Raw genomic sequence first — 16,063 nt, forward strand, 5'->3', positions numbered from 1 at the left:
GCTCACGCTATTTTGCATTACATTATATGACACAGGAAGAACGAGAGAGTGGATACCCTTAGCAGTACGGAAATCTACACTGCAGGTGGTATAGCTTCTCAGGATGGCAGCCGTCCAAAATAAATATATCACAGCAGCTCCACTTGTGCTCTCGTACGTAATATGAAATACATTTCAACATAGGAAGTACATGACGTGGTACATTTCACCATGATTTGATCGTAATACACGGGAAGCAATGCGCAATTTTGCTCATAAAACTATGCTATATGCTACTTTTTAAGGCAGTCTTAAGGCTGCAAAATTAGATGTTTGGATAAATGGGTAACTAGCTGCATTGTTATAATTGAAGAACTGTTTAACACTCATTATTACACAGGGCCAGGGCACAACCATAACATAATTTCCTTTTCCTTTGTCAGTGTAAATAAGAATGCCCCTGACGAGCAGTAACTTGAAGCAGTAATAGCCATTTCGGGCGATTGAACACTACTTACCCCACGGCTCTTGTAGCATCATACTTCTGGATTCAAATGTTCAGAAAACGGATGTCATAGAAATATAGGTCGTTAAGCGCATTTTAGAAACTACATAAAACAGCTAGGAGAATGGAAAAACTTCTAGAACCCGACCTCGGGGAAGATCAGTTTCGATTTCGGGAAATGTAGGAACACGCATGGCAATGCTGATGTTACAACTTGTCTTAGGAGGTAGGTTGAGGAAGGACAAATCTGCGATTATGGCGGTTGTTAACTTAGAGAAAGCATTTGATAATGTTGAATGGAATATTCTGTTTGAAATTCTGAAGGTAGCAGGGGTAAAATACAGGGCCCGAAAGGCTATTTACATCTTCGACGGCAATCAGACGGCTGTCGTGATAATCGAGGAGCAAAAAAGGGAAGCAGTGGTTGAGAAGGGAGTGAGACACGGTTTCCGCTCACCCCGATGTTCAATCTGTACACTGAGCAAGCAACAAAGGAAACCAAAGTAAAACTTGGCGTACGAATTAAAGTCCAAGGAGCAGAAATAAAAACTTTGAGGTTTGTCGATGACACTGTAAATCTGTCAGAGACAGCAGAGGAATTCGAAGAGCAGTTGAACGGAATGCACAGTGTTTTGAAAGGAGAATATAAGATGAACATCGACAAAGCAAAACAAGGATAATGGAATGTAGTCGAATTGAGTCAGGTGAGGGTATTAGATTAGGAAACGAAACACTTAAAGAAGTGGATGAGTTTTACTATTTGGGAAGCAAAACAACTGACAATGGCCAAAGATGAGTGGATATGAAATGTAGACTGGCAATGGCAAGAAAATCGCTGCTGCAGAAGATAAATTCAATTACAGGCATAAGTGTTGGAAAGTATTTTATGAAAGTATTTGTCAGGACTGTGGCCAAGAAAAGAAATTTGTGGCACAACCTGACTAGAAGAAGGGATCGGTTGATAGGAGACGTTCAAAGACATTTATGGATGACCAACTTAGTACTGGAGGGAAGTGTGTGGGGGACGGGGGGAGGGGAGGGGAGGTTAAAATCTGTAGAAGGAGGCCAAGAGATGAATACAGTAAGCAAGTTCAGAAGGATGTGAGGATGAAACCTACAGTGGTTATTTGGATATGAAGAAGCTTGCACAGGATAGAGCAGCATGGAGAGCTGCATCAAACCAGTCTTCGGCTGAAGACCACAATAACAACTACAACATACATTGTCGATTTGTCCTAATTTTTGCTTGGCCTTCGAAGTTGACAACTAGTGTCACAGAGCTAGAGGACGCTGTGGCTAAATCATTTGGTTGGATGTGGGATGAACGGTCTTAAAATCGGCTTCGAGTGACTCTCATTTAGATTTCTTTTATGGTTTTTGTTGTTTGTCAAACGTTTTCATGAAAAGAAAGAGAACGATCTGCCCAGATAGACGCCAAAATACATCGCGTAGTTTTCTTGCAGTGATACCATGACATTTCAGTCGGATAACGTGTTGGTTATGATCACTTCTTTGTTTACTCATTACTAAATTTTCCAAGAAATGCATCTGCGCAGATATCTTTGAGACTGGAGTGTTACATTCCAGTTTTCCTTTCTTTCAGTCGTAAATTGAGATTGCTTAAGTTCTACACAGATGTTCAAACTGTTCCGTTCCACGATATCAGTCAAACTACATGCGCATGCAATATGTTCTACAGCTTCACATGGATAACATAACCGTTTGTAGCTAGACAGTTTGCGGTGAGCGTTACAGTAAAGCGGTAATGAGAAGCATATTACAAACTTTCCTTAATGGCTGTAACTTTATTTTTGTTTTGAATGTTGGTGTTTGTTTTGAAAACTTGAACGCATAGTAAAGCAAGATCCATACCATCTTCCATTTATTGGGTTAAGCGTAATGCAGAACATTGATGATCATATAAGAGGCACCCAAATGAAAGACGATAGTACGCAGGCATGCACCTGTTCGTCTGAAGCAAGTTGACCGCCGCGAATATCTTTCTTCAGGGCTTAAAAAATACTGAAATGGAGTGGGGAGAGATAGAGAATGTGTGGCGTATATGTAAGGGCTTTCGAGCGAAACTTCTACTACACCGTAATCGAAAGAGCTTTAGCAACTTGTGGGCAGGCATTATCTTATGACGGTATGCCTACTCGCCATACTTCCGCCCGGAGGTGGGAGAATGTTTTTATGAACATTGTTTCCAATTTGATCTTTTGTATTACATACGAAAACCAGACGATCTGTGTCATGACTTCAGCGGAACTAGGCACCCTAAACATGTTCTACGAGCGCAAACGTTTGTAACGCAATAAATGTGTAATAATGCAACAGCGCTGATTTTCGTTAATCATTGAAATAAGGGGGATAAATAAGAACAACAAACCAAGAGGGAAGATCTTGGATTAAAAGGAGTTACGCTGTGGATGTACTCTTTGTTCCGTACTACTCCGCCAGTGCATCTTAGACACAATGAAGAAAATGAAACATATAGAAATTGGATTAAAACTGAACGTGCAAGGATATGAAGGATACGACCGTTTGTTCACATTGATATCCTTAATGAGAGAAATAACAAAAGGACCTGCTGAATGTAATGGGTCTGAGAGAAAAAACAAAGAAAAAGTAAATTATTCAGGAAAGGTAGAAATCGGATTAGTGTTAAACATAAGTTCAAAAACGAGGAGCATGTAGTAAACGAAGTAAAGATGATCGGTTACTTTGTAAGCAAAATAACGCATGGCAATCGAAACAACAGGCACATAAGCTCAGCAGACAGCATCCTTCGCCATAACAAATTTGATAGTATTAGACACACACTGACTGAAAAAAATGTAAACGCCAAGAAAGAGGTGTCCAACATAAATGAAAGTTGGTAGTCTTATTTGTACATGTGAAAGATGATGTTCGTTCATATTTCGTGCCAGGCGCATAAGAGAGGCACTAAGAGGATCCAAATCAGGTTTGCATTAAATACACGCTGTAACGGTCGTGAGCCTCACTTACCTTTCGGATAAGACGTGGTGAGCTGCCGTTAGTCAAGAATGCCTGTAGGACGAACAATACGGCATTGTCAACACCCCATTAAGCTTAAACGAGATCCTGTAATAGAACTACGAGAAGATGGACGCTTCTTCTGCGATATTTCGGAGAGACTTGGCGAGAATGCAGCCACGGTGCACGACTGCTGGCGGCGGTATTCATGAGAATGTACGCTCGCAAGAAGATATGCACCCAGACTGCCTCTTGGCGCCACCGCGAGGGAAGACCGTCATGTTCGGAATACTGCTCTGTGGCACCGTACTGCATCTGCAGCGGCAATCTAAGCAGCAATTGGCACTAAAGTGACACAACAAAGTGTTAGAAATTGGTTTATTTAAGGACAGCTCCGAGCTCTACGCCCTGTAGCGTTCATCCCATTGACACCAAACTGTGACCATTTGTGACTTCAGTGGCGTCAACCGAGAGGTCGTTGGAGGACAGAATAGAGGTCTGTTGTGTTTTATGGCGAAAGACGGCTCTTTAAAATGAGAAACAGTCTCGACCGCAAGAAACCTTTATTTTTGTGCTTATCGGTTTCGTTCAGTTTTTTACCATCTTCGCCCTTCATACCATGATGGTGGCGGTGAACAGGCGTTGCGACTCCACGAACGCCAGCTGCTCAAGTATTTCTCATTTTGAAGTACTAAAAAAATGCCACTGTTCTCCACAAGATATTTTCTCAGGAATTAAAGATGTTCCTGCCTCTCTGCTAGCGATGGCTTTGTGTTGATTAGGAGAAGGCCAGTTGAGGACTTGCAACCAGCCTGTCTGCGTGCTAGATACACTGTGACTTTGGTCTAGGGTGCAGTTTCATAAGGCAGCGGGAACACTCTTGTGGTTATCCCACACACCCTGACTGCAAATCTGTACGTTAATCTGGCGTTTGAATTTGTTATTTTTACATTCATGAACTGGATTCCAGCAAGTATTTTCTAACAGGATAAAGCTCGCCCAAATACCAGTCTTGTAACCCAACTCGGTCTGCAGAGTGTCGACGCGTTACCTTGGCCTGCTCGATCATCAGATGTGTCTCCAGTCGAGTACTTATGGGACGTCATCGGGCGGCAGCTCTACGTCGTCTACATTCAGCATAAATCGTCCTTTTATTGACCTACCAAGTGCAACACGCGTGGAACCCTATCCCATAAACTAGTATCCGGTACCTGTACAACACAATGCATGCATGTGTGCATGCTTGCATTCAACATTCTGGCGGTTCCACCGGCTATTAATGTACCAGCATTTCACATTTGCGATTGCTTATCAGCCGTTTACGTTTACCTGTGATCTTGGAATATCAGTCACTTAAATGTGTTACATAGAATATTGTATTACCGAAATATTATTACTCTACATAAATTATTTTTTGGTACTGCGATCTTTTTCCGATCAGTGTAGGTGTTAAATTGTGAAAGAAATTTCTGAGAATATACACTCCTGGAAATTGAAATAAGAACACCGTGAATTCATTGTCCCAGGAAGGGGAAACTTTATTGACACATTCCTGGGGTCAGATACATCACATGATCACACTGACAGAACCACAGGCACATAGACACAGGCAACAGAGCATGCACAATGTCGGCACTAGTACAGTGTATATCCACCTTTCGCAGCAATGCAGGCTGCTATTCTCCCATGGAGACGATCGTAGAGATGCTGGATGTAGTCCTGTGGAACGGCTTGCCATGCCATTTCCACCTGGCGCCTCAGTTGGACCAGCGTTCGTGCTGGACGTGCAGACCGCGTGAGACGACGCTTCATCCAGTCCCAAACATGCTCAATGGGGGACAGATCCGGAGATCTTGCTGGCCAGGGTAGTTGACGTACACCTTCTAGAGCACGTTGGGTGGCACGGGATACATGCGGACGTGCATTGTCCTGTTGGAACAGCAAGTTCCCTTGCCGGTCTAGGAATGGTAGAACGATGGGTTCGATGACGGTTTGGATGTACCGCGCACTATTCAGTGTCCCCTCGACGATCACCAGTGGTGTACGGCCAGTGTAGGAGATCGCTCCCCACACCATGATGTCGGGTGTTGGCCCTGTGTGCCTCGGTCGTATGCAGTCCTGATTGTGGCGCTCACCTGCACGGCGCCAAACACGCATACGACCATCATTGGCACCAAGGCAGAAGCGACTCTCATCGCTGAAGACGACACGTCTCCATTCGTCCCTCCATTCACGCCTGTCGCGACACCACTGGAGGCGGGCTGCACGATGTTGGGGCGTGAGCGGAAGACGGCGTAACGGTGTGCGGGACTGTAGACCAGCTTCATGGAGACGGTTGCGAGTGGTCCTCGCCGATACCCCAGGAGCAACAGTGTCCCTAATTTGCTGGGAAGTGGCGGTGCGGTCCCCTGCGGCACTGCGTAGGATCCTACGGTCTTGGCGTGCATCCGTGCGTCGCTGTGGTCCGGTCCCAGGTCGACGGGCACGTGCACCTTCCGCCGACCGCTGGCGACAACATCGATGTACTGTGGATACCTCACACCCCACGTGTTGAGCAATTCGGCGGTACGTCCACCCGGCCTCCCGCATGCCCACTATACGCCCTCGCTCAAAGTCCGTCAACTGCACATACGGTTCACGTCCACGCTGTCGCGGCATGCTACCAGTGTTAAAGACTGCGATGGAGCTCCGTATGCCACGGCAAACTGGCTGACACTGACGGCGGCGGTGCACAAATGCTGCGCAGCTAGCGCCATTCGACGGCCAACACCGCGGTTCCTGGTGTGTCCGCTGTGCCGTGCGTGTGATCATTGCTTGTACAGCCCTCTCGCAGTGTCCGGAGCAAGTATGGTGGGTCTGACACACCGGTGTCAATGTGTTCTTTTTTCCATTTCCAGGAGTGTATGTCCGGATTACAGCCTTGTATGAAATAGAGAACAGCATAAAAGGAGATATTAACTACAACAAAGGCTACGATCATTGGACGCATATTACGAGATTAGGGAAATAATTCCACAAAATCAGACAAAGCCGCAGAGGGTGAAAACGAGATGAAGCGTTTGGCACAGGAAAGCAAATCGTGATATAATTCTGGCATAGTTTTCATTTAATTTCGGAATAGCTTTAATACTCACTCAGAATCTCCGAAAGTGTCCCATAGTCTTATAAGAAGATGTTACTGGCCAAAACTATACAAGAATACCACTACCATCTCTTTTCCTTGTTGTTTTCACTTCCACTGGTGCACTGGTCTGCGTACTTTTTCTGTCTTGTGGTTTTGGATTGTTTCATGTGGGAGCTTAAATTTTGGTTTGACTTTCTTCTGAATTTCCTTTTCACGGCATTGATGCAAAGTATTTGTAGTGTAGTGCGACATCGATGCTGGTATACAAGCTACGACTTGTAGGCAAGGGATTAGTGTGCATTCGGGTCTTTCCGATATGCGTACGGAAACGTTAATTAGGGCGACGTCATTATCAAATGTGTCCAAACAAGACTAACGTGCTGTTATTCTTTTCTTGACTGCCGATGGTCAAACACCAGTAGACATCCATCGGAGGAAGAAGGATGTGTACAGCGCAGCATATCTGTTGAAAACCACGTCCCCATATCGGAAAAGTCGTAACGCAGACGCTACAATCACTCAAGCGGGAGGCGTTCGGGCACCCGCTCTCTAGTCCTGATCTCTCCTTATGCAATTATCACGCTTTCGGTCCTTTAAACAAGGCCTCGAATGGTCGACGGTTCCTGTCCGACCAGTATGTACAACAGGAAGTTACGAACCTTGAAAATAATCGTAACAGTCTAGATCGCAAGTCACTTTTATTGGAAGACGACCGGTTTCGATCATTACATAATCATCTTCGGACCTACACCTGTAATATAATATAGGATATAAATTAGAGGGATACATTATAAGAACTTGAAATTAGCTATAATAGTACAAAACGTAGATATACCTGTAAGCAGCAGGAACCGCTGAATGACGATAGTCAATTGCTGGAGAAGGCAGTACAGCAAGAACCAACTTGTTAACATAGCTATTGTCAAATAATATACTAACTGCTTTAAAAAAGAAACAAATAAACATCACATTCACTGTGTACAGGTTGCACTCTAGGAGGAAAGGTTCCAATCGATTTCTCATGCACAAACAGCAGTTGACCGGCATTGCCTGGTGAAACGTTGTTGTGATGCCTCGTGTAAGGAGGAGAAATGCGTACCGTCACCGTTTCAGACTTTAATAAAGGTCGGATTGTAGCCTATCGCGATTGAGGTTTATCGTATCGCGACATAGCTGCTCGCGTTGGTCGAGATCCAATGACTGTTAGCAGAATATGGAATCGGTGGGTTCAGGAGGGTAATACGGAAGGCCGTGCTGGATACCAACGGCCTCGAATCACTAGCAGTCGAGATGACAGGCATCTTAACCGCATGGCTGTAACGGATCGTGCAGCCACGTCTCGATCCCTGAGTCAGCAGATGAGGACGTTTGCAAGACAACATCCATCTGTACGAACAGTTCGACGACGTTTGCAGCAGCATGGACTATCTGCTCGGAGACCATGGCTGCGGAAACCCTTGACGCTACATCACAGACAGGAGCGCCGGCGATGGTATACTCAACGACGAACCTGGGTGCACTAATGGCGAAACGTCATTTTTTCGGATGAATCCATGTTTTGTTTACTGCATCATGATGGTCACATCCGTGTTTGGCGACATCGCGGTGAACGCACATTGGAAGCGTGTATTCGTCATCGCCATACTGGCGTATCACCCGGCGTGATGGAATGGGATGCCATTGGTTACACGTCTCGGTCACCTCTTGTTCGCATTGACAGCACTTTGAACAGTGGACGTTACATTTCAGATGTGTTACGACCCGTGGCCCTACCCTTCATTCAATCCCTGCGATAACCTACATTTCAGCAGGATGCTGCACGACCGCATGCTGAGGTCCTGTACGTGCCTTTCTGGATACAGAAAATGTTCGACTGCTGCCCTGGCCAGCACATTCTCCAGATCTCTCACCAATTGAAAACGTCTGGTCTATGGTGGCCGAGCAACTGGCTCGTCACAATACGCCAGTCACTACTCTTGATGAACTGTGGTGTCGTGTTGAAGCTGCATGGGCAGCTGTACCTGTACGCGCCATCCAAGCTCTGTTTGACTCAATGCCCAGGCGTATCAAGGCCGGTATTAAGTCCAGAATTGGTTGTTGTGGGTACTAATTTCTCAGGATCTATGCACCCAAATTTCGTGAAAATGTAATCAAATGTCAGGTCGATTATAATATACTTGTCCAATGAATACCCGTTCATCATCTCCATTTCTTCTTGGTGTATCGATTTTAATGGCCAGTAGTGTAATTTTGACGATTTATTAAGTAATAACTACACCATTTTGAATATAATTCTCCCTATTTTTGCATAATTGGCTAATGCTGTCAGCTATAGGCAGAGCTCCCAGTATTTGCGTCAATGTATGGTGTTATTTCCGTCAGTAATATTCTCTCCAATAATTTATAGGAGGTACATAGCAGGGATACTGGTCTGTAGTTCTTTGGGTTATCTCCAGTCTTTCCGGGTTCAAGCACAGCGATGACTTTGGCTTCTTTTCAGATCTTGGGGAGAGCATCCGTACTGATACATTCGGTGCAGAGTTTGGCGAACCACCTACTTCCCAGAGTTCCCACTTACTTCAAGGATTCTGGTAGGATCTCGTCAGGTCCGGCTGCTTTTCCTTTCTTCATTAGCTTCAGAGCTTGAGTAATCTCCTCTGTCTCCACTTTCTCCACAATGTCCACGTTGGTTGGATTTTCGACTAAAAAAAATGTTCAGGCTTCAGGGAACCTCTTTCTTTTCACATGCCTTTAGTTGGATTTTGGAGGTGTGCTTCAGGACAGCTGACATCTCAGAAGCACTTGTGCCAAGAGACGAACTCTGAGGTACGGTAACACCACTTAATTTCCTCAACAGACCCCAGCTCTTTCCGCTAGAATGGGTGAAATGTAGATTTTCCATTGCCTCTTTCCATATGCTTCTTCTTTCCTCATTCATAGCGTTTACCAGTTGGTCCACAGTCTCGTTGTCTCCATTTTCCTCAAATTCCTCCATTAGTGTTTCACATTCTTTCGTCCAGCAGGGAATGTATTCCTTCCTGGACCCTCGTGGAACAGCATTGAAGGCTGGATTGTGTACCAGGTTTGCGAATCTTTTGTAGTTCTCAGGTTTCAGCGGTATCCGATTTATCGTCTTCTCGACATTGGATCAATATTTATTACAATCAGCTTTCCTGAGTTTCCAGCGGGGGATTGGAGGTCTTATTATGACTGAGATTGACAGTCCGATCTCTGCTGTTACTGGATTGTGCTGGCTCCATGGAAAAGCCTGAAGGACCCTGTTCGTTACTTGCACGGTTACGCCTGTTGCTCCACGTGTGACGAAGGTCGGGGCGGGTGTGAATGTTGTACCCCAAGCCTTTGATTTGAAGGTCGCTTTGTCTTTAGGGTCGAACAGGAGGTGTAGGTCCAGGTTGTCTGCCCAGTCATTTATGGATCTCGGATAGCCTCATCTGGTATGTTGGAAGTTAAAATCGCCAGCATAAGCTGCTGGTTGGTTAGCCTTGGGCAAGATAGCCATGGACCGTTTCTGTGATGGAGGTTTATAGGTATTACACAGTGTCAATTCTCCCAGTTTTACGCCTATCGTGTGTTCTACTGGTGCCATTATTGTGTCTACATTCCTTAAGATATCAGCGTTCACTAGAATGGCCATACCATGCTTGTCGTGGCCAATGTAGGTCACATTAGCGAACCTGATACTTTGAGTCGGTTGATAGTTTCATCTGTGAGATGGCTCTCTTATTGGAGTTCCTCACTTACTCGTTCTCTCGTTAAGAGTTTTTCAAGGATTTCTCCTTTCGTCGTTGTGTAGCCTTCTATGTTGAAATGACATACATTCAATCCACTCATGTCAAAATTCCTTGCATGCTCCATTTACCTTTGTGTGGACAGGAGGCGTTAGTGCGTCCGGGCGATGTAGTTGTTTAGACTTTTCGCCGCTGTCTCGTGTTACAGCATTGCCCGTGGTACTCCATCTAGGAGGTTGTCTACACGTCGTACCCTGGTCTGTAGTAATAAATGTAGATTGCAATATTTTAGAAAATAGTAACATGAGTGTTACGAGAGGCTAGAAAATTTAGGAGTAACATTTCAAAACGCGATTAGTCCACAAATAAAAACTTTACAGGAGAAGCAAAAAACTGATACTAGGCAAAGTTATTAAGTAAATTAGGATTTGTGTATGAGAATTTATTAAGATTAAAGACGTTCGAAGAATAAAATGAGTGAGACAGATCTCATTCTTTATTTCAAGGCAGTGTTGCCAACTGAATTTTTGAAATCTATGACTTTTCTCGTTTTGCACCAGCAGGATGGACCCAATCTGTTTTCAAACAAATTTGCATGATAAAAAAAATGAATCCAATCTTTTAATCACACCAATAAGACACAACACAAATGGAACAGAAACAAGGGTCCAATTGTTGTTGAAAGAAAACAACCAAGATTAGTCGTTCGATTGAATTGTTGCTTACTATAACTGTTTACATATTGTTTTTTGTAGCAATTCTGCAAATGCTATATTTATTAATAACTCACTCAAAATTAAAGTTAAGCATGTCATTTTCAAACATTGTTAAAGAGTACAGCGGCAATTTTTATCAAACTTGCAAATTATAATATACGCAGTTTTTCTCAAAAATATCTAAAAATTGTTTAAGCACTTAAAGTGAAATTATTAATAATTCTTTTCACACCATAGTTAATTTATTATTTTAAAATAATTGTAAAATCCATTTTTGTGAGATATTGAAAAGAAAATCATATTTTGGGTATCATATTCAGAAACGTCATTTCAGTTTTCCCATGTTCTAATTAAAAATTAATGTTCCGTATCTACTGGGTATTATTCTTTCAAACTTTCCTCAAACATTTGATATCCTGGTTCCTTCTCCAAGCAATCACACTCTACATCTTCAGCTTCGTCTTCCACATTGGCTACCACACAATCTCTCTGAAGTACGTCAACATAAAATTTTAAGCAATCATCTTCATTCCAACTATTACGAAATCGTTGTTTCAGAAGGTCGAATGAATCCTTCCTTTTTTCTGATTTTATTTGATGTACTAGACTGACAACATTTGAGTGAAGTATCTGATCTGCTGCTACACCTCTTTTTAGCAACTTTTCGATGCATCATCCAAACCATATTAGGGCTCCATCCTAAAAACAACGCGGATTCTTTTCCTCTTCAATTTCTATTTTAGTATAACCCGTTTCGTGTCTTAAAGTGGCCACTGGCTGCCTCAAATTTTAGCAGAGGTCCTTAAAGCTCAGAACATCGCAGTCTATTGCTAGTCTTCGAACATTCACAATTTTCTGATAAATCCTGTGATATTGTTCAGGAGTCAGTATTTCAGATTGATTCCGAAGGCTTTTTTCCACAGTACCAAAAAGTCGATCTGCAGGTTAAGTGGGAGTGACAACGTGTGAAATCTTATGGGACTTAACTGCTAAGGTCATCAGTCCCTAAGCTTACACACTACTTAACCTAAATTATCCTGAGGACAAACACACACCCATGCCCGAGGGAGGACTCGAACCTCCGCCGGGAGTGACAACGCACTGGAAATGTAATGCATATCTTCTTTAACGAGTCTGGAGATTGTTTTAAAGCTACCAGTAGAGATAATAAACCACATGGGCGTTCCTGTTTTGTACAGCGCAGCCATCGCTAAATAGTGTCATTGTCGAAGTGCTTTTTTCGTATCTGTGTTTACTCTGAGCTTCTATTAAGGCTAAAGCTACTTCGTTTGAATCTCTACCAGCCTGGTTTTCGGTCCAGCAGTAAAATTTGAGAGACTTATTGTCAGTATCCTTAATACTGAGAGCACGGCAGTTGCCGTGCGTAATAAGCATCACCGATAGCGAGTTTTGAAACGGGTTGTACTTAGTGCAGATCAGAGCATAAAGACAAGCTATTGGCCAGTTTTTCTTTCACAGTTTTGTAAAACTGTTTTGCTCTCATTTTATGAGCAGCAAGCTTTGCTCGCGTCCTTTGTCTTTTGACCAACTCTTTAGTTAGTTCTATCTCATGCTTCGTTCTACAGCAGTAGCTATAAACATCTACTGCAGTATCACCAAACCCAAAATTAAAATTTTTTGAGAATATGTTGTTGAAGAACCACTTTTTTTCTTTTGATGAATCAGGGACACTTTCATTACACATTTAAAAATTTTGTTGTGATATTTAAGTCTGAAGATAGATACAGCTTTTTACTTTTTTTTCTACTATAGTGCCTTTCTCTAGCCTTCAAATTGCGATGAATTGTATCACACTATCTTCCTACGTAAAATTTTGTTTTCTTCCGCGCACCCCTCCTCTTCTTCAAAAATGACATTACCAGAAACTACCGAGGAAGCAACGCTATTAAGTGGAGTTGTTCCTATACCGAACAGAGCTCTAAAAATTTTGGGAGATACAGGATCCTACATGCTGTCTACTCTCACCTGAAACTTGGTAGTTTGAGTCTTCAGTTTTCCATCCTCTTTCCGAGGTTGTCATCGTTTCGTACTGGAGAATCATAAATAGAGACAGCATCCTGTCCTGCTGTAGCCGGCCGGAGTGTCCGAGCGGTTCTAGGCGTTACAGTCTGGAACCGCGCTACCGCTACGGTCGCAGGTTCGAATCCTGCCTCGGGCATGGATGTGTGTGATGTCCTTAGGTTAATTAGGTTTAAGTAGTACTAAGTTCTAGGGGACTGATGACCTCAGCTGTTAAGTCCCATAGTGCTCAGAGCCATTTGTACCATTTTTGTCCTGCTGTAGTTTGTTCAAGTGTCTGTGGACTTTCACCCTGTTTCTGGTTGGATCGTGTACAAGGATGGTACAGTAGTCAGTATGTGTAGTAAAATCAGTTTAGTAGATAATCTTCCAAAAAATAGACTTTTGAAACATCTTACCTCTCCACCTGTTCCATCTTCCTTTCGCAACGTCCTTCTGCCAGTTCCTAGATCCAGAGGAGTGGTTCCCAACACGCACAACTATTTCCGCGTCAAACAGCAAGCTTCCATATAAACAAGATACTGGCCAACCAATCTGCTTCATGTGACAATGCGCTGTCTACAACAATAAGTGGTATGGGTATACAATAGATACATTGAAGTGAAATTTTGAAACACATTCTGTCTTGGGGCCACAGCTTTTATTTGTCTTACTGAAAAAACTTTTGTTAGCAATCGGCAGTAAATGAAATTATCGTGATTTGAACCAATTTCACTGATGGACGTATTGCATTTTGAACCGAAAGTAAAATTTTCCACCTAATTAAAAGGTTGAAAATATCGTTTTGAAAGAAAACAACAACATAGCTCGTTGTAGCACACCTTGTAGAGTAGAAATTCGCTTCAAACTAATTTTTGACCGCAAATGAACTTACTGTGTTTTGAAATATCACCATAATGTTCAAGGAAAAACACGTGCATATATCTAGAAGAAAAACTGGTGAAATTGAGTAATGTCGAAACAATAAATTAAAATAATATAAAGAAATACAAATATAAATTAAAACTGCAGTGCTACAACTGACCTAATATGCCAGTTATTTGTTACTGCCATAACAGCAAAGAAAGATGTAAGAAAATAATTTGAAATTAAAGAAAAAGCGTCATGAGCCACTGTATACAAGTAAAATAACAAAGAAGTACAATAACATGCGTCACATTAAAAAGAGTGTAAGGAAGGGTGTAAAAAGATTTGTACGGATGTAGAATCAGAACGTAAGAGAAATATTCTAAGACAGATCGACAAAAAGATCAAGATATATTTGTCTTCGAGGTGTAGCTGCTCATTTATAAGGAATGAGGATTTTTTTTCTGATGCGAATAAAATTCGATAACGTCTAACATATTAAGAACTATCTCTTTAACTGAATAACGTAAAATTTTTGTATTGCTAGAAATGCAGTCTTCACAGCGATTATGTTCATCAAGATGCCCGAGATCAGCGTCTTCCGTCTCCATAGTAACCAACTGCTTCGTTCATTTAAGGAAGATCGTTTGGTGAACATCACCTATCGGTATTCGGAGCCTTTTCTTTGGAAATCGCCCTGATGCTACATCGTTGGTGCAGCGTCCACCGTGTGTATAGGAACCAACAACATCGTAATTATTTTCCAACGTTCCCCCAAGATGGCAATCTATACACAGCGAATGTGATGTTAATTTGTTTCCTTTTTAAAGCCTTTAGTGTATTTATTAGACATTAGCTGCGTTAACAAGCTGTTTCTTCTTTATTGTAAAATTATTTTACGTAATTTTCACGCTTTAATTACTAATAAGTACATCATTTTGTTCATAATATTCTCTACTTATACCTGATTGCCTAACGCTGACATTAAGCTGTCAGTTGTACGCGGAGTCTCCAGTATTTAAGAAATAGCAGTACTGCTTTCTCCACCTGTTGAATATCGTCATCCAGTGGTTCCTGGTGCATACACATCCACTGTACATCAAACTGTGTATATCTGCGTTTTGTAACTGTATAGCTAATTTTAAGTTCTGTTGATGTGTCCCTCTAATTTATATCCCACATTATATTATAACTGTAGGTCTGATAATGATAATGTGGTAATCGAAAGCTGTGACGTTTCAATAAATGTGCTTTTAGATCTAGAGTGTTATAATTGTTTTCAAATATTACATTTGCATCGTTGGAATCTCCAGTAATGTTTTCAAAAATAGTTGCGGATCTCTTCACACAGGAGAAAACTATGTTTTATCAAACGGATATTTTCAGTCTTGTGTGTCGACGGGATGACTGCCTCAGTTCTCAAAGCTATTTTGCCCGATTGACGAAAAGATTCTGGACTGTACTGCCTCCTAACTGAAAATTTCTGATCACTCTTTATACAGACCCATCAGGTTAACATTATTTTTAGCTACATTACACAAACCTGAATTGCACGAAGTGCATTAACGAGACTGGTGACTTGTTTTTCAAGGAACGGTAACATTTTGTCTTTGTCTTTGTAATTAGCAGTACCAAGTGAACTTGATTTCGTACGAACAAGACAGATGTCCAACACACCGCGAGCATGTTCAAGTCTACGTCGACGAAACCGGCAGGCCAGCCGCAACGCGCATCCGCGGATAGGTGCACTACTTACGAATTGGGAAGCACAGCTAACAGGCAATGGCTGAATACCACGCAGAGTGCGGAAAGGAAACCGGGGCGACTTGCATTACACCATAGCTGCCTGCAAGGCAAGTGCTCAACATCAAAGAGTCCACTGAATATTAAAACACCCCAACAGTGTTAATATATAAGATGGTAACAGGATTTTTAGCATTCTGGGTGCCAAATCTGAGACGCGAAGGATTTTCTTTTTCTTTTTTGACCGGAAAGCCTCTTTGTCAGGGATATTTGACTTTCTGAGTCCATCTTTCCCCGTCCTCCCATCACAAGAACCAATAAACAACGGATTTTAAAATTGTGACGTAATTTAGAACGGAGTTAT

Source organism: Schistocerca americana, chromosome 4 (assembly GCF_021461395.2).
Source record: "Schistocerca americana isolate TAMUIC-IGC-003095 chromosome 4, iqSchAmer2.1, whole genome shotgun sequence".
In the NCBI taxonomy this organism is placed as follows: domain Eukaryota; kingdom Metazoa; phylum Arthropoda; class Insecta; order Orthoptera; family Acrididae; genus Schistocerca; species Schistocerca americana.